Below are 25,690 nucleotides of genomic sequence, written 5' to 3' on the forward strand. Positions count from 1 at the left end.
TGGGCCCATTCCTCCTGACAGAACTGGTGTAACTGAGCCATGTTTGTAGGTCACCTTGCTCGCACCTGCCTTTTCAGCTTTGCCCATATATTTTCAAGAGGATTGAGATCAGGGCTTTGTGATGGCCACTCCAAATCATTGACTTTTTTTATGCTTAAACCACTTTGTATCCAGTTTGGTAGTATGCGTCAGGTATTTGTCCATTTGGAAGACATTTTGCTTCAGTATCGCCACATGTGAAATGTAGATGGTGAGCTCCAATGGGGACAGTCATGATCACATCTGTAAATTGCTGTGGAATTAATGGCGCTATATAAGTGAGTATAAGAATAATGTGGTTTTTAGCCAAGGAATTTGTAGAAAAAATGCAGCTATAAGCCCCCCAAAAAACAGATACAGTTTTCCCAAGTGTGACAACCAGTCATCACACACCCCTAGATACTGGAATTTTGGCTGCAAAGTCCGGTATAAATTAACCACATATTCCTATATGGTAAACCCTTCAGATTGATGACCTTCACCAGGTTTTAGAATGGTAATATCATGTAGCATGCTGTATTATACGTAAAATGAAAAGGGTTAAAATCTTTTGGGCAGCTGTTAACATCACAGAAGAATCATACCAGCACAACCAGTTCAATGTATTTGTGTTATGGATATATAGCGTAAACCATTAGTAAAGTTGGAATATAGACCTTCGGAAGGTGAATGCTGAGCTCCTAACTTGTCAGCCCAGAACAGGAGCATAGTGACCTAATAATTCTGCTTCAGACAAATGACTGCAAAACCTCTTGAGATAACACACTAATATGCAAAGTAGTTAAGATACATTTGGCGTCAAAAGGGTTACTCCCCACCCACAGTCGCACTCCTCCACCCTTTTGCTTCCAGCTATGCAAGTTCTCTCAATCCATATGGTGTGTGCTCCGCTTCCACTGTAAGTATACAGCTGTGTTTATCTGTGCAATGCCATTTTATGGATGATTTTATATACGCTGCACTTTATGCCTTAATGGACGTGAATTTCCTATAGATTGGGCATTTAATTTTTGGAATAATAGGAGTCTGCCTCATTAACTCTTTCACTGACTATTGGACAACTTGGCATTAAGTATAGATATAAGATATTTTGATATACAAGCCAGCATTCAGAGCACTAACGTAATTCTGCCCTGGCTGAACATGGATTTCTACTCATCATAGTTAACAAATAATAGCCCAGAAACGTGTAAAAGTCCAATGGAACGGAGTGTCAATGCGGCTATATTATCAGGAACAAGTATTTCCAGTGGCAGATTCTTGGCATTGTCTGTCTGGCTTTTTAGCTGCTAAAAAAAAAATTGAGGACAAATATTAAAATTCAGATTTTCACATTTGACAGTTCTTGGTTTTCAGATGGTAATTAATGAAACTAGGCGAGTATTGAAGTTTGTCACTGAATATATTTACTATATATTCCTGTAAGTGCTAAAGCATAAAAAACCTCACCTGTAATTTGTATGTTTTATCTCTCCGTCCTCAATTGTTATTTCTTAGGAATGTATTTTAGGGAAAATAGGTGTGAAATATTTACACAGGGACAGGGATGGTCACATCTTGCAGTTTTATCGTCAGTTATATTTTATTGCGCATCTGTCCGTCTCATAGACATTTTGAATATTAGGCCATGTCCCCACAATGAGCTTTTGGTGAGTTTTTTTCCTTTTTTTTTTATGTTGCAGAATTTCTGCTCCTATTATATAAATTAGACTACTAATTTACATGCATTTTTATTGCGTCTTTGACCCTGCGTTTTTTGTCTTTTTTTTTGGTGTGTTTTGTGTATTTTCACTACATCCAAAACTGTTCAGCAAAGTGGATGGGATTTCTAGAAATCTCCTGCCCACTGTGCTTATTACTCAGTGTAATCTGTGCTTATTACTGAGTGTAATCTGACCCGCCGTGCAACATGTTAATTTCTCTTGCGAATATTCTGAGTTTTTCTGTGCAGATTTTCGCCATAGACTTGTATTAGATGTGGAAGGTCTTCAGGTAAAAAATGCACATGTGTTCTAAGGTTATGTGCGCACGTTGCGTACAGTCACTGCAGAATTTTCTGCAGCGATCTGAAGAGCACACGTGCGCTTCAAATCGCTGCAGAAAATGTCCGTAGTGAAAAAAAAAAGGCCGATTCCATGCGCTCTGCCTGCAGCTCCTGCCATAGACAGAGCAGGGGCTGCCGGCAAAGCACACGGAAGAAGTGACATGTCACTTCTTAGAACGCGCGCTTCTGGCAGCAGCCGAAGCGCTGGGCTCTAAAACGCCACGTGCACACGGCCCCTGCATAATCTCCATAGATTATGCAGGGGACGCAGGACGCATGCAGTTACGCTGTGCTACAAAGCGCAGCGTAACTGCATGTATTTACGCAACGTGCGCACATAGCCTTAGTGCATTTTTCACAGCAGAAATGCATAAAAAACAAATATAATCTGCAGAGAAGTATATCAGTACATTTTTGTCAAAGCCAAATACCAGGAAGTATTAAAAATGCAGCTTTATTTAAATCAGAGGTGGGGAACCTTTTTGCTACCGGGGGCCATTTGGAAATTTCTACCAGCCTTCAGGGGTTGCACAAAATAATCAACTTGAAAATTACCCTTCTATATTTGGTCAAACAATTAACTCACTGTGGTGGCTGGAGTGGCTTCTCTTTGGTGCGGCTGATATTAGGCAATATTGATCTTGTTACTTCTCATAACTGTTTTTCAAGGTTTGAGTTGGCTGAGACGGCTGTATATATATCACATAGGAGACGCTGGGACTTCTGCGTAGACATCACAGGAGGGGCTGGGGGCATATACATCACAGGGAAATGCTGGGAGGAATATACATCACTGGGGAGGCTGGGCATTTACATCACAGGCTGAGACATAGACATGACTGGGGAGGCTGGGAGGCATAGACATCAAAAGAGATGCTGAGGGAAAATACATCATTGGAGAGGGCTGGGAGGAATATACATCACTAGGAAAGCTGCAGGGCATAGACGTGGCTGTAGGGCATAGGCCTCACTGGGGGGTACATACATCACTGAGGGACACAGACATCGCTGGTGGTATATACATCATTGGTGGGGAGCACAGACATAGCTGGGGGGCACGAATATTGCTGGCGGTATATACTTAGCTATGGGGCACAAACATTGCTGGGGGTATATACATAGCTGTGGGCACAGAGAGCCATGGTGGAGGTTGGGGGCTCAGACAGCTATGGGGGAGGCTGGGGCACAGAGCCCTGGTGGAGCCTGGGGCTGGCACAGAGAGCCCTGGTGGAGGTTGGGGGAGCACAGAGAACCCTAGTGGAGCCTAAGGGGGCACAGAGAGCCCTGGTGGAGGCTTGGGGGGGGCACAGAGAGCCCTGGTGGAGGCTTGGGGGGCACAGAGAGCCCTGGTGGAGGCTTGGGTCACAGAGAGCCCTGGTGGAGGCTGGGGGGCACTGAGAGCACTGGGGGAGTGCTGGGGATTCAGACATACCTGGGGGACGCTGAGGCAGCCGCTCTTCTTCTGTGGGATGGGAGTGCAGCACACCTCGCATCTACCCCGCCCACAAAGTACATCCTCACTCTGGCACTGGCAACCGTGGGGATGTAATCCTTCAGTGCAGGAGTCGCAGTGTAATGCTGTGTGGGGGGTTTAAAAGGCCAGCAGCCAGCAAGCCGCGGCTGTCACCCAAGCACTGCAGTCCCTGGGAATCTGCCTGGGGACCACAGAAGAAGTTATTGAATACAGCCCGTGGGCTGGAGGTTCCCCAACCCCTGACTTAAAGCATGACATACCAACAAGAGACAAAAAAATAATAAGAGCATGTAAAAAAACAAACCCAAAAAAATCAATGAAAAATCATATGTAACCTAATTTACGTAATAGGTGCAGAAATTCTGCAACATGAAAAGCTCATCGTTGGCACGCAGCCTCAGACATCTGAGATAGCTATATGCGCACGTAGCGTTCTGTCCCTGCAGAAATTTCTGCAGCGATTTGAACAGCACACATGCGCTTCAAATCGCTGCAGGAAGAGTCTGTAATGAAAAAAAAAAGCCGATTCCATGCGCTTTGAGTGCAGACCCTCCCATAGACAGAGTGGGGATTGCATGCAGAGCGCAGGAAAGAAGTGACATGTCACTTCTTAGAACACGCGCTTCGGGCAGCAGCCGAAGCGCTGCGCTCTAATACGCCACGTGCGCACATCTCCTGCATAATCTTCATAGATTATGCTGGGGACGCAGGACGCATGCAGTTACGGTGCGGTGCAGATTAAAGAGTAACTGCATGCAAATACGCAATGTGCGCACATAGCCATAATAGGTATGACCTCAATGCATCTATGACCTATGCACCAGATGAGATCATAACATGTTCGGTACCCGATCAAGCATTGGCATGCTTGGGTACTCGAGAAGCTCGGTATCATGGGTGCTTGTGTGATGCCCTGGGCAAGCCAGGGGTCACAGGTCATGACACCACCACACACCCCACATTCCCTGCAGGAACACCAAGGTCAGAACACAAAATCCTTGTTGCCTTCCTCCAGGGGCTGATATCCACACCAGGGGGTGGGCCAGGCGGTTGGCTTCGCCCACCGAGGAGTTCACAGTCCTGGAGGCGGGAAAACCAGGAGATGAAGTTTAGAGTTTGAAGGAGAGGGAGGTGGTAGAGGAGCAAGTGAGAGGAGTTGAAGTGAAGGAGAAGGTGACAGTAAGAGAGCCTGAAGTTGGTCCGGGTGTGTGCCCCGGACTGAGACAGCGAGGTTGGCAGACGGCGGTGACCGTCTGCAGGAGTGGCCTATTGGAGTCTACCGTAAGGACTGTGGACGGGTGGTGGCCCGGCGGTACCGGACCGGTACACAAAGAGAAGCCAGCACCATTGGCAGGGGCCTTTCGGATCCCGGCAAGGCTTGGAGTCGCCGTGAATTTGCCAAATCCGTCAGTAAAGGGGACCTCCTGGGTCTCCAAACAGCCAAAGTCCAGATTGAAGGCAACCGTCCAACCATATTGGAGAGACACCGCCACCGCCAAGGCACCAGTTTCTCAGGGCCAGCGCCTGCGGGCAAAAGAGGGGCTCTTCCGGCTCATATCCAAGCTGGGGAGCGGGTTACCGGTGGGAATCCATCGCTACCAACAACCGTATTTAGGTGCAGGAAAGAGACAGTCACCGCTAACTTGCAGGTAATATCAACACCGCAGCCGTCCGAGGGAGCCGCCCAACCAGCCGCTTGTTTACCGTGAACTGTGTCATCATCCTTGGGCTGAGTGAGTACCTCCGTGCCGTGCGGCACAGCGCTGCCTCTGCGTCCCTGCACCTCAACAGGCCCCATAACCCGCCTGTCAACCATCCTAACTCCCCATCATCGGGCCCCAGGACCACCAACCCCCTACCCATGGAGGGGAGGGCCAACATCTAGCTGCTCCATACCATCACTCCCGGGATCCCCATACAGAGCAGCAGTGGTGTCCACACAATCACCACAACCGTGGGTGGTGTCACGGACAATAAATCCCCAAAACCAATCCCCTTTTCACTCACGGGCGAGGAGCGCCGCTCGAGTCCCCGGGATCCGGCACATCGCTCGAGCCATCGAGCAGCAGAGGCCGCAGCAGCAGCGGCAGCCGGACCCGAGCAGAGGGAGAGCGCGGCGTCCCCTCCTCCACCCGCGACACTTGGATATTTTTTCTGTGAAACGACCATAATGCACAGGCTTGATTCAGTGCATGATATGTGCAGGCATCCCAGGGAGAGCCAGTCGCAGTCTCTAACTCTCCTGAGGGAATAACAAAACGTTCTCGGAAGTAGTGTGACCAAAAAAAGCAAAAAAAAAAATCTGCCCTTCCTCCTACCAGAAAGGCTTTGTCATGGCTGGCTGTATGTGGGCAGACTTGAACAGGCCAATTATTGACTTTCAATAATACTCGTTACTCACGTTGAGCTCGTCCGAGTGTCTGACCAGCTCGAATTGAGTAACAAGCGTTCAATAATTTTAATGCTTGCCCATCACTAATCATTGCAAATCCACCAAACATATCCATAGGGCTCAAGTCATACAGCAGATGCCAAGAGTGTTGTTTTGGCATACTTCTAATGAAAAGCAAAATCCACCTTTTGTAAAGGTAGCCCGCAAAACACTTAACTAAATGGTGTCTATTTATTTTATATTTTTAACAGGAAATTTTCTAGGAGACGAATGCCAGTATTTGTCTTTGCATCATAACCTTTCCTAGAGTAAACAGTCATAATGTCAATTCTAACCCATCCCTGCAAAAGTATCTGGCACAGAAAGCGAATGCTAGGTTCATTGTTAATCGTTGATTCAGATAACTAGTCGTATTAAGTGAAAGTGATAAGCGAAAGCTACAAGGACGCTATTCTTCTCATCAGGTTCCTGCCAACTAAACTGAATCCAGATTCTGATTTTAATCCTGTTCTGTGATAATCGGTAGCTGTTCACTTTGTTGACCTTGGGCTGTACACGTCTGTTATCCTTCTAAATAATCACTGAATAAATACTAAATCAATTATGAACAGATGCCTCCCAAGAATATATACTATGTGTTACCTCAATGATTTGGACAAAAAATGGATCATACAAATTTTAATGCCGAATCTTTATTTATTGATTTTGGATGCGATGGCCTGGTTTGCAATCTCTGTTCTAGTTCATTTCAAAGGTGTTCAATTAAGTAAAGATCAGAGCTCTGTGTGGTTGAGTCAAGTTCTTCCACACCAAAAACATTATTCATCCTAAATTGCCTTTATGGACCTTGTTTTCTGCAATGGAGCGCAGTCATGGTGGAACAGAAAAGCGCCTTACCCAAACTGATCCCAGGCATGCAATACCTACATTTTCATCCAAAATGTCTTGGTATGGTTAAGTGTTAATGTGACGCCCTGGACTAGTCAGGTCGTCCCAGGTAGTCACACACAACACCACACCCCCCTCCCGATTAGGTGACATCAGTCAAACTAAAAACCTTGTCACCACCCTCCAGGTTTGATGTCCACACCAGGGGGCGGAGCCAGATGGTTGGCTCCACCCACCAAGGAGTTCACAGGCCTGGAGGCGAGAAAACACAGACACAAGTTCAAGTTGACAGAGAAAGTAGTTTTGACAGTGAAGGAGGATGGTTGAGTCCAAGGGCAGACCTGCGCCCAGGCCTGCCATAGACTACTCCGGTGGCTGGGTCGGAGCCCAGTCACCTTTGGCAAGGAGGCAGACAGTGGTGGCCGCCTGCAGGAGCTGGGATTACAGCCGGTGGAACCGTAGGGACCGGGGTCGGGCGGTGGCCCGCCGGTATTGAACCGGGGAACCGATTGGAAACCGGAGCACCAGGAGGGGTACTCAGACGAAGCCCCGAACTGACAGGGCCGAGTCAAATCAACTGATTGCAGACTGGACTTTAGGACCTATCCCACACAAGTCCCGTTAGAAGACAACAGCCTAACCATACAGGGTAAAGCCACCGCCAAGGCATAGAGACCCAGGGCCAGCATCTGCGGGCAAACTGGCTCCTACGGCATATACAAGTCGGGGAGCGGTCTACCGGTGTCTAGGCATAGGAATCAAACATTTACACACAGAGGTGCAGGAGAAAGGCGGAAACCACCAACCTATACCGGGAGAAACTGCAGCCGGCTGCGGGCCCCGTTCATCACTCCATTTGGTTTACCAGAGACTCGAGTGTATTGTGTCAGAGTGAGTACACCAGTGCCTTCGGGCCACGCACCGCGCCGCACCGCACCAGCGTCCAACCCGCTCCCCTGCCTCAGCACCTCCCTCGGGCCCCCGGGACCATCACTCCCCTACCCACGGAGGGGTCAACACCAAGCTGCGCAACACCGTCCCCAGGAGGTCTAGTCAACGGCAGCGGTGGTGTCCATCTATTCACCACAACCCGTGGGTGGCGTCACGAACTTATAATCCAAACCAAACCACCGCCGTGGAATTCCTCACGCAAGTCCCCGCGTGTAGCGCCAACTCCCTTGCAGTGCGACGTGACCCCCGGGTCAATGAGAGGCTCGAGCCACCACCCGCAGTATGAGCACTGATACGAGCGGCTGGGCAGTCGCAGCCGAGCCCGCGGGGCGGTACATTATGATTTTCCATTCACTGAAACTAAGTGGCCTAGGTCAACCCTTAAAAAAAAACCACCCACACAGCATTACCATCATCCACAAAACTTTACAGTTGGTACAGGGCAATGTTGGAACTCGCCATCTCTAGATCTTTCCATCAGACTGTTGTAGCGCCCTGGAAAACCAGGTAGTTGAACATGTAAGCCCCCAATAACACCCATCCCACGAAGGGTTAAATCAGCCGACCTGAAACCCTAGTCACCCCCCTCAGGGAAGGACGGACACACCAGTGGGCGGGACCAGGTGGATAGGGAACGCCCACCTAGGGGTCTGGAGAGCCCGGGGCGGGAAAAAGAGTCAGATTAGTTGAAGGTTAAGATTGGAGTGGAGGTGCAAGCTGACAGGTGCCAGGGTCGGAGCCCTGACACCTTGGCTAGGTGGCAGACGGTTACCAGAGTCTGCAGGAGATGGGAAGATGGCAGCCGGGGATCCGAGGTGGACCGGGACATGGTTGGAGCCCGCTGGTACTGCCACCGGAGAACCGACCCGAAAACCGTGTGCACAGAGGGGGTACTTGGACCCTAAAGCTAGGACCGGCACCGACGGCCTAGCTATTAACAAATTGAGGGCAGGATTTTAGGTCCTGTCCCAACCTAAGTCCCGAAAAGTAGACAACCACCCACAGAGAGGGATAGGGCCACCGCCAGGGCCTGTAGATCCCAAGGGTCAGCGTCAGACGGGCACGGCTCCCAACCAAAGGACCGGGAGTGGACTCCCGTGTTTCACACCGGGAAGTCCTACCTACAAAACACTGAGTGCAGAGGAGAGAGACTTTAACTACCAACCCGGGTGGGGGATCAGATACACCCGTCTGCGGCAGCCGGCCACCATCACCTTGGTTTACCACAGGACTTGTGTGCTTTCTTCGACCGTGAGTAACACCCCCCGGCCTGGCCGGGTGTGCCGGTCCCTGCACTCACCATCCTCAACATAGAGACACTGGGCCCCGCTGCCAGCCCAACGTCCCCGGGAGACCCACAATGGCAGCGGTGGTGCTGCATCTCACCACACACACTGGGTGGCATCACAGACATCTTACAAACAATCCCGTATAAATACATCCCCCCTTTTTATTCGGAGTGTCCACGCGGCCCCTGAGTCCGGAGGCCCCCTCGAGCCGCACCGTAGATCCGGATCCGAGCAGCACTGGCTGCTGGCATGGGGGCGGTACACCCCGAAAACTGGCATCAAGAACAGGATTCTTACCCATTCACCTACCCGGTGAAAGTGCGCCCTGTTCTGGACTGTCAGCGGTTCTCCGGTTAGAAATTTTTGAAAAACCGCCACCATCTTTGCCGCCATTTTTGGGCACGAAAACAACAACCCAGTGTCTTCATCCTCGAGAAAGAAGCTGAAGCCCCGCCCCCTGGGAACAAGGCCGGAAGGTAAACCCTGAGGTAGAAATCGAAACTAGCAAACCGCATCAGAGGACTGCTCCCGAAAAACCAGGGGGGCGGGCGAGAACAACGGCATGTGATCCGAGGAAATAAGAGGCAGGGACACCAGGACTCTGCAATCTTCCATTACTGGACACCACTTTGAGAGGCTGTCTGACTGGACCGGCAACCCGAAGATGGAAGGAATTACCCCCGAGACTGCCGACTGGGTGGAAGCCCAGACAACACGGATGTGCCGAAGAATCCAGGCCCAGGCCAACTTTCTACTAAAAAGATGGACTGCCGAAATGCAGGAACTGGCTGCAGCTGTCCGGGCCCGCGAAGTGGAGATTACCTCGGAGGAGCGGGTAAGCGACCCACGCCCCTATGTCCCAGCGGGACCGGCCCAACAGGCTGAGGAGCTCGGTCTGCCCCTGTCCGCCATGCCGCGCTGCCCATACCTGTAGCTGGTGCCACGCTCGGACTGCTGCCACCAGCCACGGTAGCGGTACCCGTTCCATCTGCCTGCGAGGACCCGGCAACGGGGTCCTCGGGCCACGAGCACGCCACTGCCGCGACACCCGTAACAGCCCCGCAAAAGACCAAAGCCCGGAAGACATCCCCTCCGGCCCCGAACCCGGCCGCACCAGAGATGACATCATCCCCGATCCTTGAGACGGCAGCGCACTCAATGACGTTGGTCCCGGCAATCCGCCCGTCCGCAGCAGAGGCGACGCCTGATCGGAAGTTGGCAAAGACGCCGGCCGCTCCCCAGTACCCAGTCCCGGCTGAGGCGCAGCCGGGATGCTCCTGCAGGGTGGCAGAGCAGGCCGCGGATCAACGGAGCCCTCTTCCACTTTATGTGAGCCCAGTCGTAGCTGGCAGTGAGGGCGTCCAGATGGTTCAAGCCCAGGAGGCAGCAGAGTGCAGAACCTGTACTCCGTATTGGGAGTGGCAGCGGCAGCAGCTGAAGACGGAGATCTGGCCAGGGAGAAGCGTAAGGCCAAAGTCCTGAACAGGACCATCCAGGAGAAAGATAACCTCCGGCAGGCAACTTCCGGGTGCGGGGCCCGACGTTCCAAAGACAGGTCCAGCACTTTAACCATCAGGAGGGATGGGGCTTTATCTATGAGCCGGGCCTGGAAGCCGAGATTTTTGTATCCCTGAGGGATGTGGCCCCTCGTTTGCCCATGGGTCACCCGGATCGTGACCTGGAGCCAGGAGAGCTGGTCTCCTATACCCGGCACTGCAGAGAGAGGGGGTGGTTTGCCCTCGATGTAAAGAAGTGGGGGAAGATGGAAGAAAAGATGTGTCTCCACCTCCCCCTCCGCCATCTTCAAGTGAAGACAGTTGCTAAGGTAGCCGTTCCCGGCTACCCACAGCTGAGTTAACCCCGTTACAAGTTTTACAGTTCATGGACCATGGCTTTGGACTGGAAAACCAACCCCATAACTATTGGGTCTTGTAAATAATTCATGGCAACCCTTGTTGCTCACGGCAGCCACTGGAGAGGCAGATTGGAGGAAGGGCCTGTGGTAGAGTCGGCTGAGGCACGGTCACCACCAAAACCGGGGACTAACCTCCAGGCCAGGGGTCCCCGGACTTGGGAACCTGTGACAAGGACTGCCGGGTAAGGAACTTTTTACCCGTCGCGTGTGGGCGTCACCTGGACCCGTTCCTGGACTTGGGAAAAGGGGTGCCAACCAGTTCTTAGAGGTGGCACCAGGGTCAGGCTTGTTTGGGTGGGAGCAATGTCCGTCCCATTCTGTTTAAATGTGCAACGTTTAAGAAATGTGCCTCCCATAAGGGAAGAAAATGTAAATATGTTATTTATACTTGTAAATTTTGTCTTTTATACTTTTCAGTTCCCGTTAAAAATAAATGGTGGTGGTCGGACAGTCCGCGGACGGCCTGTATTCAACCAAGGGGGAATGTAGCGCCCTGGAAAACCAGGTAGTTGAACATGTAAGCCCCCACATAACACCCATCCCACGAAGGGTTAAATCAGCCTACCTGAAACCCTAGTCACCCCCTCAGGGAAGGACGGATACACCAGTGGGCGGGACCAGGTGGATAGGGAACGCCCACCTAGGGATCAGGAGAGCCCGGGGCGGGAAAAAGAGTCAGATTAGTTGAAGGTTAAGTTTGGAGTGGAGGTGCAAGCTGACAGGTGCCAGGGTCAGAGCCCTGACACCTTGGCTAGGTGGCAGACTGCAGCCAGAGTCTGCAGGAGACGGAAAGACAGCAGCCGGAGATCTGAGGTGGACCGGGACAGGGTTGGAGCCCGCCGGTACCGACACCAGAGAACCGACCCGGAAACCATGTGCACAGAGGGGGTACTTGGACCCTGAAGCCAGGACCGGCACAAACGGCCTAGCTATTTAACCAACTGAGGGCAGGATTTAGGTCTGCAGAAGATAGGAAGACGGCAGCTAGATATCCGAGGTGGACCGGGACATGGTTGGAGCCTGCCATGTACCGACACCGGAGAACCGACCCGAAAACCGTGTGCACAGAGGGGGTACTTGGACCCTGAAGCCAGGACTGGCACCGACGTTCTAGCTATTAACCAATTGAGGGCAGGATTTTAGGTCCTGTCCCAACCTAAGTCCCGAAAAGTAGACAACCACCCACAGAGAGAGATAGGGCCACCGCCAGGGCCTGTAGATCCCAAGGGTCAGCTCAGACGGGCACAGCTCCCAACCAAAGGACCGGAAGCGGACTCCCGTGTTTCACACCGGGAAGTCCTACCTACAAAACACTGCAGAGTACAGAGGAGAGAGACTTTGACTACCAACCCGGGTGGGGGATCAGATACACCCGTCTGCGGCAGCCGGCCACCATCACCTTGGTTTACCACAGGACTCGTGTGCTTTCTTCGACCGTGAGTAACACCCCCGGTCTGGCCGGGTGCGCCGGCCCCTGCACTCACCATCCTCAACATAGAGACACTGGGCCCCGGGACATCCATCCCTACCCACGGAGGTTAACATTCAGCTGCCAGCCCAACGTCCCTGGGAGCCCCGCAACGGCAGCAGTGGTGCTGCATCTCATCACTCACCATGGGTGGCGTCACAGACCTCTTACAAACAATCCCGTATAAATACATCCCCCCCCCTTTTTATTCGGAGTGTCCGTGCAACCCTCGGGTGCGGAGGACCCCTCGAGCCGCACCGTAGATCCGGATCCGAGTAGCACCGGCTGCTGGCACGGGGGCGGCACACGGGGGCGGCACACTGTCAGTGTGAATTGCCACTCTACAGAACACATTTCCACTGCCCCCCAGTGGTGGAGTGCTTTTACACCACTTGTGCTTGGTGATGTAGACTTGCATGCAACTACTTGGGCATGGAATTCCCGAGCTTGGAAATCCATGCACATGAAACTCCCGAGGGCACAGATTTTGTGCTCCTAATAAAGGGAATGTGTTGGCAGATTTTTGCTATGTAATGAGTATAGCATGATGTATGGGTTAAAACACTGAATTCAGTGATGTCACTTATCACTGTGTGTGCTGTTTACTTACAATGAAGGTTTTATCAGCAGGAGATTTATCACTGCCAGAACTGCAGCTCATGTGCCTGCTAGTGTGACTCACTGTCAATATACAATGTATGTAATACATTAATAAATAAACTGAGTTTATTTACAGGGATTAGATAACACAAGGAAAGGCCAAAGTGTGTGTATCAAGGGCGAAAAAATAGCTGACGTTTTGACCTAACCAGTCTTACTTATATGGTCGCTTCCATGGGTAGAGAATAGTGGAATAAGCATGTATAGTTACAATCACTATGAAAAGAAACTTAAGGCCAAGACATAAATTATTCACAAATTGGCAAGCTGTGTACAACAGAAGGTAAGTATATGGTGGAATGTAACCATCTAGTGAGGAAGCGGTGTTCAAATGTACAGCACTTGTAGATAGAGACACGCTATGTGTCAGAGTCAGGCCGGGTATGTGATATTCCTTTAAATTATTGTGGGTTCTAAGGTATGGGCAGTGATCCATTGTATGAAGACTGGGGATAGTTATCCCAAAGCGTTCAGTGTAAACAAGTGGTCACAGGTGCCTTGCAGATAGCGTGCTTTGTCTGGATGGCCTGCCTTGTGTGGGACTGGACTTTAGTACAGTTAAGGCCTAAGACCCCCCCCCTATTTGCTAGCACCTTATTTCCCCATATTACGTGTGCTCACCAATTTACTAAAGAAAAAATCAGAGCTGATGGTTGCCTTGGAAGTATAGGGTCATGTGATGGCTCCTGTCATTATCATGACGTAGTTCCTGTCACAGCCGGCAGAGTAGCGGCTCTAACAAGAACGCAGCATTTCTGCTGATCAGAGCTGTGCTGCTCTGATCAACAGAAATGAACAAGCGATCAGATTGCTGATCCTTATAGTCCCATAGGGGGACTAGTAAAATAAATAAAAAATGTAAAAAAAAAAATATTTTTTTTTTTTAAAGAAAGAAAAAAAATCTAATAGTTCAAATCATCCCCTATTTGCTCCATTTAAAAGTTAAACTGATAAAAAAAAATATACCGGACATATATTTGGTATTGCCATGTTTAGAAATGCCCGATCTATCAAAATATAAAATCAGTTAATCTGATCGGTAAATTGTGTAGCGTCAAAAAATTCCAAACACCAAAGTTACGTTTTTTGGTTGCCACAAATTTTACGCAAAATGTAATAACAGGCAATCAAAACGTAGCGTCTGCGCAAAAAATGGTACCGTTTAAAATGTCTGCTCAAGATGCTAAAAATGCCATCACTGAGACCCATATTCCGAAAAATGAGAACGCTATGGATCGCGGAAAATTGTGCAAAATGTATGCCACTTTTTTGAACAAACTTCTGAATTGTTTTAACCCCTTTGATAAAAGTAAACCTATACATGTTTGGTATCTGCGAACTCACACCAACCTGAGGCATCACACAGACATGTCAATTTTGCCATAGAGTGAACACGGTGAATAAAATACGCCAAAAACAATCGTGCAATCGCACTTTTTCTTTTGCAATTTTTCCGCATTTGGAATTTTTTTGCCGTTTTCCAGTACACTATATGATAAAACTCATTGTTTCATTTAAAATTATAACTCGTCCCTCAAAAAACAAACCCTTATAGGGCAAGATTGACGGAAAAATAAAAAAGTTCTGGCTCTTGGAAGAAGGGGAGCAAAAAACAAACAGCCTGTAGGTGAAGGGTTTAAGCGGTCTGCCACTTTGTGGCCTCAGTTCCTGTGATTCCTAATTACCTCCCCTTTAAAGTCATGCCACTCATAGTTTATCGTTCAATATTTGAAAGGGAAAAATAAGATGAACTGATTTACAGCAGTGACATCCTATTAGTAGCACGCTTTTACTCAGTGAGCTCTTTAGCATGACCCATTCTTAGGGCAGAGTCACACTTGCATATGTCTTGCACGAGTGCAATGTGAGAAAATCTCGCATTGCACTCGGCCCCATGTAGGACAATGTCTATGGGTGCGAGAGAAATATCGGACTGCACTCGGATGTTATCCAAGTGCAGTGCGATATACGCACAGGCTGACAATGGAGGAGATAGGGAGATTAACACATCCTTCTCCTCCGCGGCACCCGTCCTCCGCTTTGCAGCTGTGACCCGATCGCAAGATCAGGTCACAGTCGCATGACACTCGGCTCATGCTCACAGCAGAGCCTGAGCCTGAGGTCTTTAGCATATTGCATCCGTTGCTCTCGTATTGGATGCCATACGCTAATGTGCCTCCAGCCTTAATATTACCAAAGCAAAGACAGACTGGCTAGGTGCTTGATTTTTCCTTTGGTGGAAATGGGACCAGATTAAGTGGTGTGTCACAATATTTCTGTCCAAATAGCATATATGCTTTTTATCTTGGTATTTTCTTCACTCTTGCTATTTAAAGGGTTTGTCCACTACTTGGACAACCCTTTCTGATTCCCGTTGTTCGCCCCTGTAAAAATAAATAAGCCTATACTCCCCTCCGGTGTGGCTGCAGTTTCAGCAATGTCTAAAACTAAGTTCCCAGGACCCACGTGACATTTTGACATGCAAACTCCGAGACCAATCAATGCTGGCATCTGTCTCTCTGCCTTTGGACAATTGAGCAGGAAGTCAGCGCACCGCACACATCTTGTTCAAATCTCCGAAGGTAGGGAAAGCAAGCTGGCGCTGACAATGTCACGTGGGCCCCAGGAACGCGGCTTTAGACATTGCTGGAACTGCGGCCGCACCGGAGGGGAGTATAGACTTGTTTATTTTTATGGGAGTGGACAAGGGAGTGAAAAGGGGTTGTCCGAATAAAGGACAACCACTTTAAAACAATGATTTTCATTGTTTTATGTTGATGTAAATGTAATTATTCAGCCGTGGATGTAAAATAACCAACAGCTATTTTTACTGGCTCCTCTTAACTTTTCATTCATAAGAATAGGCTTAAGGCGCGTTCTTGGAAAGACCTGGCTAGTTTCTTGCCAGCGTTGAGAAACATGTGATGGTGTCTCCGCGGCATTCTTGTTTTGCATATTTTCCCAGGGGGCCTTGTTCTAGTGTCACTGCGTTGAGAAACACGTGATGGTGTCTCCGTGGTGTTGGATGTTGATCTCCCCGAGGTCAACCATCCTTACCTATGTATGTCCCTGAGTATGGCACAACTTGTGCTGTTTGATACTCCAGTAACGTTGCAGCTCTGAAATATGGCCAAACTGGTCGCAAATGGCATCTTTGCAGCTTCATGGGCAGTTATTTTGCACCTTTTTTGCCCAACACGTTTCTTGCGACCCTGTTGGCTATTTGCCATGAAACACTTGATTGTTCAGTGATCACACTTCAAAAGTTTGGCAATTTGAAGACTGCTGCATCCCTTTGCAAGACCTCTCACAATTTTGGACTTTTCAGAGCCCGACAAATCTCTCTTCTGACCCATTTGGCCAAAGGAAAGGAAGTTGCCTAATAATTAAGCACACATTATATAGGCTGTTGATGTCATTACACCACACCCCTCCTCATTAGAGATGGACATCACCTGATTTACTTAATTGGTAGTTTCTCTTAAGCCTATACAGCTTGGAGTAGGACAACATGTATAAAAAGTATCATGTAATCAAGATACTCATTTGCCTAATAATTCTGCACACAGTGTATTTATAAAAAAAATTGGGATTTATTTTAATGTCCTTGTCGATTTTTGTTTCAGTAGCTAATTTTGCTTGCTTGATTTTTTTTACATTTCCTATTGATCTCTTTATACTCCTGAAATGCTATTTCTGTATTCTCAGCAGTCAAGATTTTAAACCCCCTTTCTTTTTATTATACTTTGTACAGTTTTATTTATCCATAATGGTGTCTTTTTATTCCTAGACATTTTATTACCAAATAAAATTAAAAGCTACTTTTTACAGTACCAGCAAAAGCTGTGAGGTTTCTGGAAGTTTATGCATTAGCTTCCTTTTTACCTGACTATTGTATTTTTCATTTTATAAGATGCACTGCATTATAAGACGCACTCCAACTTTAGAGGAAAAAAGGAAAAAAAACATGGGGTCCGTTTTATAATCCGGTGGTGTCTTACCAGAGGGGGGCGGCAGCTGTGGTTACAGGAGGCAAGGGCAGTGCTGGAGTAGGCGATGCTGCTGGATGTGCAGAGGGGGGCCCAGATAGATGTGTACCGCCCCGCGGGTTCCTCTGCGACCGCCGAGCCGCTCGGATCTGTGCTCGTACGGTGGGTGGTGGCTCGAGCTCCTCAAGGACCCGGGGGTCACGTCGCTCTGCAAGGGAGTTGGCGCTAGACGCAGGGACTTGACGGGGGTGTTCCACGGCCGGGGCCGCGGTGGTTTGTAAGGGGATGAAAGTTCGTGACGCCACCCACAGGTTGTGGTGAATGGATGGACACCACCGCTGCCATTAACTAGGCCTCCCGGGGACAGTGTTGCGCAGCTTGGTGTTGACCCCTCCGTGGGCAGGGGAGCGATTGTCCCGGGGGCCCGAGGGAGGTGCTGAGGCGTGGGAGCGGGTGCGTGCTGGGTGCTGATGCTGTGCGGCGCGGTGCGCGGCCCGAAGGCACTGGTGTACTCACTATGACACAATACACTGGAGTCTCTGGTAAACCAAACTGGGTGATGAACGGGGCCCGCAGCTGGCTGCAGCTTCTCCCAGAATCGGTTGGTGGTTTCCGCCTTTCTCCTGCACCTCTTTGTATGAGTGTTTGACTCCTATGCCTAAGCAACGGTAGTCTGCTGCCCGACTTGTGTGTGCTGTAGGAGCCCGTTTGCCCGCAGACGCTGGCCCTTTGGGTCTCTATGCCTTGGCGGTGGCTTTACCCTGTATGGTTGGGCTGTTGTCTTCTAACAGGTCTTGTGTGAGATAGGTCCTTAAGTCCAGTACTCAATCAGTTGATTTGACTTGGCCCTGTCGGTTCAGGGCTTTGTACTGGGTCTGAGTACCCCTCCTGGTGCTCCGATTTCCAATCGGTTCCCCGGTTTGGTACCGGCGGGCCACCGCCCGACCCCGGTCCTTATGGTTCCACCGGCTGTAATCCCAGCTCCTGCAGGCGGCCACCACCGTCTGCCTCCTTGCCAAAGGTGACTGGGCTCCGACCCAGCCACCGGAGTAGTCTGTTGGCAGGCCTGGTCACAGGTCTGCCCTTGAACTCGTCCTCCCTCTTTCACTGTCAAGGCCACTCTCCAGACTGCTCTAGAACTTGTCTAGTGTCCTTCCCGCCTCCAGACCCGTGAACGCCCCAGAGGGCGGAGCCAACCGTCCGGCTCCACCACCCCGGCGCGGACATCAAACCTGGAGGGTGGCGACAAGGTCCCCCAAGCTTGGCCGCTGTCACCTTTTTAGGGAGGGGGGTGTGTGTGCATGGGACTACCTGGGATGACCTGACTAGTCCAGGGTGTCACATTTACTCACCGCGGGCTCTGCTCTGTCCTGGGGGCACCAGGCTCTGCTCTGTCCTGGGGGCACTGGGCTCTGCTCTGCACTGGGGTTTCAAAGAAATAGAGGCCGGAGTCGGTGCCTGCGCTAATTAGAGCTTGAGCTGAGATCTCCATCTGTGCATGCGCCGACTCTGGGCGCTATTATTTGAAATACTCACTGCCGCCGGCCACACAGATGCCTGCCACTGCCAGCACAGATGCCCGCCGCCGTCTGCACAGATGCCCTCTGTCACCCGCACAGATACCAGCTGCACAGATCACTGTAGCCCAGGCACAGAGCAGCACAGCGCACAACATTGCCCATGCCTCCTGTGACCCCTCTCCACCACACCCGGTAAGCTACATTCCGATTTTAAGACTCACCCCTCATTTTCGTCCCAAAGTCTTATAATCCGAAAAATACAGTAAACATGAAAAAAGCAGCATTTCTTAAATATGAAAAATGTCAATGCATTTAGTGTTTTTGCAGCGCTTTTTCACCACAGAAGGCAATAAGGAAGTGCAAAAACACTGCACAAAACTCAGCCATTTTTTGCATAGTTTTTGGTGGGAAAAAAACTTTATTAAAAATATACTGCCGACAAATGACATATATAATTGTGCTGCCCCGGTGTTAGTCGGGCTGCTCGGATCCAGGATCGTCGTGGCTCGAGCGTCTGGATTAGAGTTGAGCGTGGTTCGCGGTTCGTGTTTCTCCAGTTCGCGGTCCCAGTGATTTTGGGGGCCGTTCTAGATCGAACTAGAACTCGAGCTTTTTGCTAAAGCTCGATAGTTCTAGTTACGTTCGAGAACGGTTCTAGCAGCAAAAAAACAAGCTAATTACTAGCTGGCTTTCCGCTGTAATAGTGTAAGTCACTCTGTGACTCACACTATTATGAAATTTCAGCGTATAGTGTGCGGGAAAAGCGCATTCAGATCACTGCTGCTGGGATAATGGCGATCACCATTTTTTTTTCCTTGTCTTCCTTCCCTAAGCGCGCGCGTGTAGTGGGGCGGGCCAGCATGTCAGCCAATCCCAGACACACACACAGCTAAGTGGACTTTTAGCCAGAGAAGCAACGGCATGTGTGATAGGATGTCCATGTCACATGTCCCTGCATTATAAAAACTGGTATCTGCCAGTCCGGACGCCATTATCTCTTCTGCGTCTGGGTGTCAGTCACCGCTGGCGTAGCTCCTGTCTCCGATACTGCTGTGTACGCTCTACACACAGCACTATACAGAATAGGGATAGAAGTTTCTATTAGCCCTTGTAAGGGCTAATAACAGCAGGCTCAGAGCCATAGGTGACAGTCAGGTCCATGGAAACAGATTTTAACAGCTACAGATAAGAGCGTCTGTGTAGCTAAGGTCAGGGACTTCCTCGCTGCATTTCCCCATTAGGAGGGATAGAAAGTGAGGCTTCCTTTCCTGTACACTGACCCACAACCCTGCCACTGTACCCTCCTGCCCTTTGCACACTCAAGCTCATTGTTAATAAGCCATTATACTAGCAAACACTGAGTAAACATAGTGGCATCCTAAAAGTGGCTGTTGGACTTCCATTAGTGTCCCACTAGAGCAAATCTATTTGCAGCACCTCTGCATTGCACACTCAAACTCATTGTTACTAAGCCATTATACTAGCAAACTATGCTGCCAGTTTAAGGGTCGTAGTTGCATTGTCAGGGATAGTTATTGTTGTTTATTCTGCTGTTAATAAAGATAGACCACCGCTGCAATCTACACCACCTCTCAATTTTTACTACCACATTTTAAGTGCACAATCTTGTCGCAATCAAAATGAGTGGCAAAATGACAGATGCTGGTGGAAAGGGGAAGAGGCGTGTTGGAAAAGGAAAAAAAGGGTTTGTCTGTGGGGAAGGTGGCAAAGCTCCATTAACATCTGCTGAAGATAGACCATCTTCCAGCAAAAGTAAGATGTCTACTACTTACCGTGGACAATCCGATGTGCTCCCTTTTTTACGGACACGAACAACTGGAACTGTCAAGGGAGGAATTTTGGGTCAAGACTGCTAATGGAGCCTTCATTTAGGATCCAGAGACGGTGCCCCATTAATGCTGTATACCAGTGCCGATATATATCAATGTATATAAGACAAAGAACACACAGACAACATGCTCTCTCCTTGAGTCAGCAATACCCACTGAGCTCATTATTATATTGAAAGAAACTTAATTATTACAGAAGGCACCTTCGGCCTTGAAAATGATACACAGAGTTTATGGGAGTGTCACTCCCCTATTTCTCCCCGCAGATGTTCATTAAAACATTCTTTCTGTGTGGACACTACTGATAAGAGTTTGTAGCTTCACATTTTGGCTTTATTATCTTTGGTTAACCCCTTCATGACTATACAACTTTAAATTATACTATAGGTCTGTGCAATGGCTACATAGACAGACAGATAATTTTGCATCTACATCTACATTTTGATTTAGTTAAATACACAGATATTCTTATTACGTTTGAACAAACAAGCTATAGCTCAGTGCCACCTCCACAGTCCCCCCTTTAATAAAATATCTGTGAATATTATTAACCTTAAATTTAAAAATTTTCCCCATTTAGATATATTTTATTATTTGGGACTTATTTGGGACCTACTGCTTTTGGGACTTTAATTATATCTATATCTATATATGCGGGCTTTCTATGGGATTGTTGTTTAATTTAACACTACAGGCTTTAGCTCCCCCTTAAATACTTATTTTTATTTATTAAACATAACTCTATGATTTATAGGGGCTATTAGAATTGGCGTTATTACTCTCATTAGGGCACATTATCCTGATTAAGAAAAATTGAATCTAAACCTTATTTAAAAATTAGCACATAATTAAAAAAAAAACACAAAAGGACATTTGGAAATTGTCCATGGTTCTTCTTTCCGGATATGAAACAAAAAGGAGGATGCTTAGTCAGTGCTAGTCCACTTAGGGCCACTTTGTGAACCTGGATAATCTGCTCTTGATAAAAAAAACAACAAAACATGATGAGACTTCATGTGAACAGTTTGTGGTGCAGACTTGGAAAAACCTTCTGGGATAATGGGTAGAATAGCGGCCGCTTTCTGCTTCGGTTGTGTCGCGTCCATTGGTTTTTGAGATGTGACGTCAACTCGCGTGTCACTGCCAGTGCTCAGCAGACTAGGCCGGAGAGACATCAGCCTGATGGGATAGGCTCTTCTAAAACTTTTCCTGAGATGAGAGAATCCATATCTAGCATTTTGTATTAAGGAAAATCACTGAAATTTGTAGGAAACAAAAACATTTGTAAATGGTTAGATTACATTAACCAAACCACATTTTTTGGGTCTATGAAATGGCTGAATTAAGTATTTTCGACTACTCAATTCGTACCCTCAACAGTCCCCCTTGACTTACTTCTGCCATTTCCAAATACTAAGGGTACTGTGTTCCCTTAGGAAAAGAGGAAGAAAGATCTGTTGGGAAATCCTGCCTGACTGAACGTTGAGGCATGGGTGGAGAGGGAAATGGGATTTCTTCACCGGTTTGAGACCAAGGACCCCTAGGCGAGTCCTCACCCTTTGTAGTTGGACTTTCCCATGTCTCAAGGTTCTCTAAGTCCTCTCTTCTAACTGTTTCGGCAATGATGGTTTGGGACTGTACAGGTTTTTTTGTAAAGGATAAATATAAGCAGGACGCTCAGTGCAGCTTCGGTGGATCGACCCTTCTGCAATGCGGGGCGTGAATCTATGTTGTCCTGCCGTTGAGCTTTATCGAAATTTCTTAATCAGTCTCCTGACCGAAAACCATATACTACTAACTCTGATTTAAGATCTGGAATTAGAAAATAGACTTGTTTATTTCTCTAATTAGTCAATCAAATGAAAATTATACATGGTTTGCGCTAGACCAAAGAAAAACATTTTACATTGGAACCTGTTTATTACTAAAGAGAAACACAACACGCATTGATTTACAACTTATCAGTTTGTTTGTTTGTTTACATACCACTTGCATGATGTGGATTTCCAGCAATGACGTCGTTTTCTGCACTGGAAAGCCTCTGACCAGACCTGGAAAGAAATCTACACAACACGCACAGACTTGCATACAACGTGCTCATGATAAACATCTATAATCAGTTTGCAGTCTCTAAGAATGGGTAGAGCAGGTGCAGGGTGTTTCTACGGACTCTTTACAGTTTTTCCTCATTGTTTTAAGAACGTGTTTCACAAGACCGGGTGAGTTTGTCTACCTGGGTACTGAACCCTGGCGTCACCAAAGCGCACACTGATATCCAACTATCACAGATGTTAGTCCATGTTACTTGGGCCATCATTAAGAAGAGATCTCATGGCAGAGAAAGCTTACCGCCCTTCATCCACAGACCTTCCTCAGTCAGCCGGCTCCCTGCGTCTCGCACTCCACTCCTTATTGGTTTACTTTTTCCTGTAGGGATTTAAGAACACAAGGAGTGACAGAAGTCACTGACGTGACCGGTGTCACTGAGGCATGGTCTTTATGCATGGTAAAGGACTCCTCAACTCTAGGCCCGTTCACTGCTTCTTGGTCAGCTTCACCTGTGCGGGGATCTCCATCCGATTCCATCAGCTCAGATCTAGACTTTCTTTTCGGCGTACCTAGCTTATTTGACAACAGGAAAGATCTACATCCTACATACATTTTGACTATCTTACCTACCTCTGCTCCACCCATCTAAAGAGGCACTTACGTCACTTCCTTCCGTACCGATAGGAGGGGAGGGAGTGGCCTAAATTTAGATTACCTCATGTTGTATAAACTGTAGCATATCCAGTGCAGAATCGACCACCATCTGGTTTCATCTATAAAAACAAAAACTAAAAGAAATATAGATTAGATCATTCCTATAACAGACATATATTCCTACATTCATAATAATCCAATAAACATGACATAACTGTTGTAAAAGAAAGGCCAACTTTAAAGCCTGCTTTAAAGCCTATCCAATATATCTGCTGCTGGAAAAATGCAATAGATATCTACTTCCTCCCTTTTTATATACTACTGTGGCAAAATATATAGGTCTATAACAGTAAACAATATGATTAACTAATAAATAAATATAACTTATACTCTACTGGGAAATTTTGAAACCTTACAGCAGGGTTCATAGATATTCTGTATCTACAAAAGAAAAGGAAAATAATCAATATTGGCATTTTGTATGCAAAAATAATAGAAAACAAAAACATAACCATAAAAACAAAAAAACCTAATTTGTATATTTTAAAAAATATACTTTTCCCTGCAAAATTAATTCAATTATTTAAATAGCAGCAGAATACTATTGATAATCTCCTATGAAATTTTGAACTTTAAGGATGAAACAAAATCCACTCCACCAGCCGGAAAAAGCACTTGTTAGTACATAAGACAGAAACTGCTTTGTAAATCTGCTGAAACTACTTTTTTTTTTTTTTTCTTTCCCTCTGCTCTCTACAACTTGTGATTAGCAGCAGCTTACTGATAATACTCCCACACATCCCTGCACTAACTTATGCCCCCCTGTCTCCTTCAGGATGCGCGATGTTAGAACAGCTGGTGGACAAAACAGATACAAGAAAAAAAACATGGGCAGAACTTTCACTATAGAAATATATAAAATATATTTCTGTACCGTGTCAGCCAGCAGAAACAAAAGTACTACAGAAACATATATTATAGAAACCTTAAGATTGATCGAATGGAATAGAAAACATCATTAAAGCGGGTAGCTTGGGATTGGAAATCACTGCAACAAAAACAAGCAGTCCGGGGCTCCCCCCTGTGTCACTAGGGAAGGTTGGGGCAGACTCCTGGGTGCAGCCGGACTGTGGGCAGTATCTTGAGAAATCTCCTAAAACTGATTTAAAGGGATACTGTGATACTCTGGGAAAAGGCACACCTGGCTTCAGGTAGATCATTACTGAATCTACAGGGAACACCTTTATTATAAATTTATGTGTTGCAAGTTTTGGTTACGGTTTTGAGGTACCTGGCCAAACACTGAGATTTGGGGGTGTGACACTTTCTTTGATAGTGACCGGGCTGACCACAACGCCAACAATTCTGTTGCTGGCTTTGTTTATTGGGAGCTACGTATATGGGGTTTGGACTTTGTTGGGGCATGGGCTGTGGCGGGGGCTGCACCAGCACATTTGTATATACCAATTGATCTTGAGCCCATCTTTTTAAAGCGGCACAATACTGTTGTCCACTTTGGAAAATGGTGTCATCAGTGCCTGGGGGCTCCATTAAGGGCCAAAAACTGTCTCCTGCTTTTACTTTGGTGAGATTAACAAGGTCCTTCCGGGCAGCTGAGTATAACTGATGGACCTGTAGCATCTTCCTATAAAATCGCATAAGGTTAATTTCGGGATCTGGCAGGCAGGGGATTAATGCCGATGACTGGGTGGGGTTGAAGGGGACATTTAAATGAGGGCTGTTCCTCGTCAGGTTCGGGGTAAGGCTCACTATGTGTCCTAAGGGAAAAAGGGGGATCCAAGGGGAGGGGATTGGTAATTGGGGAGTGTGATGGCAGACTGGCCGGTATGGGGAGAGACGGCATTGCAGGTATGGGAGGGAAAATGGGTATGGGTGTGGAAAGGGTTAAGGGATGCTGTCTAGTGACGGCAGCATCTGTGAATATCTCCAGGACGGGGAATAGAATGGGGATCAGGTTGTGGGGCAGCAACTAAACAACCTATCGGAGGACCCTCAGATCTGTCCTCAGACTCGGGTAACATAGTAAAACACAACATCTCCTCGCTCATCTTCATCTTCAACCTCAATATATCTTTCTGATAGCAATGCCTGCGATATTCTGCCATACCATTCTGCATCATTCAACAATCTCCTGTCTTTTAACTTGCCCTTTTTTGCTTTCAATGCTGTTGCCCATAGTGACGGTTGTAACCGACCTCCTTTTGGTAATTCTAACATTTTAAACATCTCCAAGGCATGGCGTACAGCTTTCTTCCCTTCTCTCTCTGCAACCAGCTCTAACACATTCTGTGAACCTTCAGGCCTCTCAGCTTTCGGTCTCCTCTGTCTGAACATTTTTGCTATGTTGGTGGTGTCTGGATTACACTAATATAACTATGCGGTGAACGTTAGAGTCCGGCCGGCACCTAAGGCTACACCTCTATACTAGCTGGCAACTCCTCAGCTATATAGTAATAAGGGTATCCCGTGATATGGAGGAGGGGTACA

At 47.9% G+C, this 25,690-nt stretch overlaps 1 protein-coding gene across 1 annotated transcript in view; it reads left to right on the forward strand.

The window, feature by feature from the left end:
- Positions 1–909: 909 nt before the first annotated feature.
- LOC142315122 (excitatory amino acid transporter 1-like) overlaps positions 910–25,690 on the forward strand; it is a 283,934-nt gene continuing 259,153 nt past the window's right edge. The window contains exon 1 of the mRNA XM_075352522.1: positions 910–937. The gene's annotated coding sequence lies outside the window, so the exon portion shown is untranslated. The remainder of the gene's footprint in view (positions 938–25,690) is intronic.

The sequence above is a fragment of the Anomaloglossus baeobatrachus genome, chromosome 1 (genome assembly GCF_048569485.1).
Source record: "Anomaloglossus baeobatrachus isolate aAnoBae1 chromosome 1, aAnoBae1.hap1, whole genome shotgun sequence".
Classification (NCBI taxonomy): Eukaryota; Metazoa; Chordata; class Amphibia; order Anura; family Aromobatidae; genus Anomaloglossus; species Anomaloglossus baeobatrachus.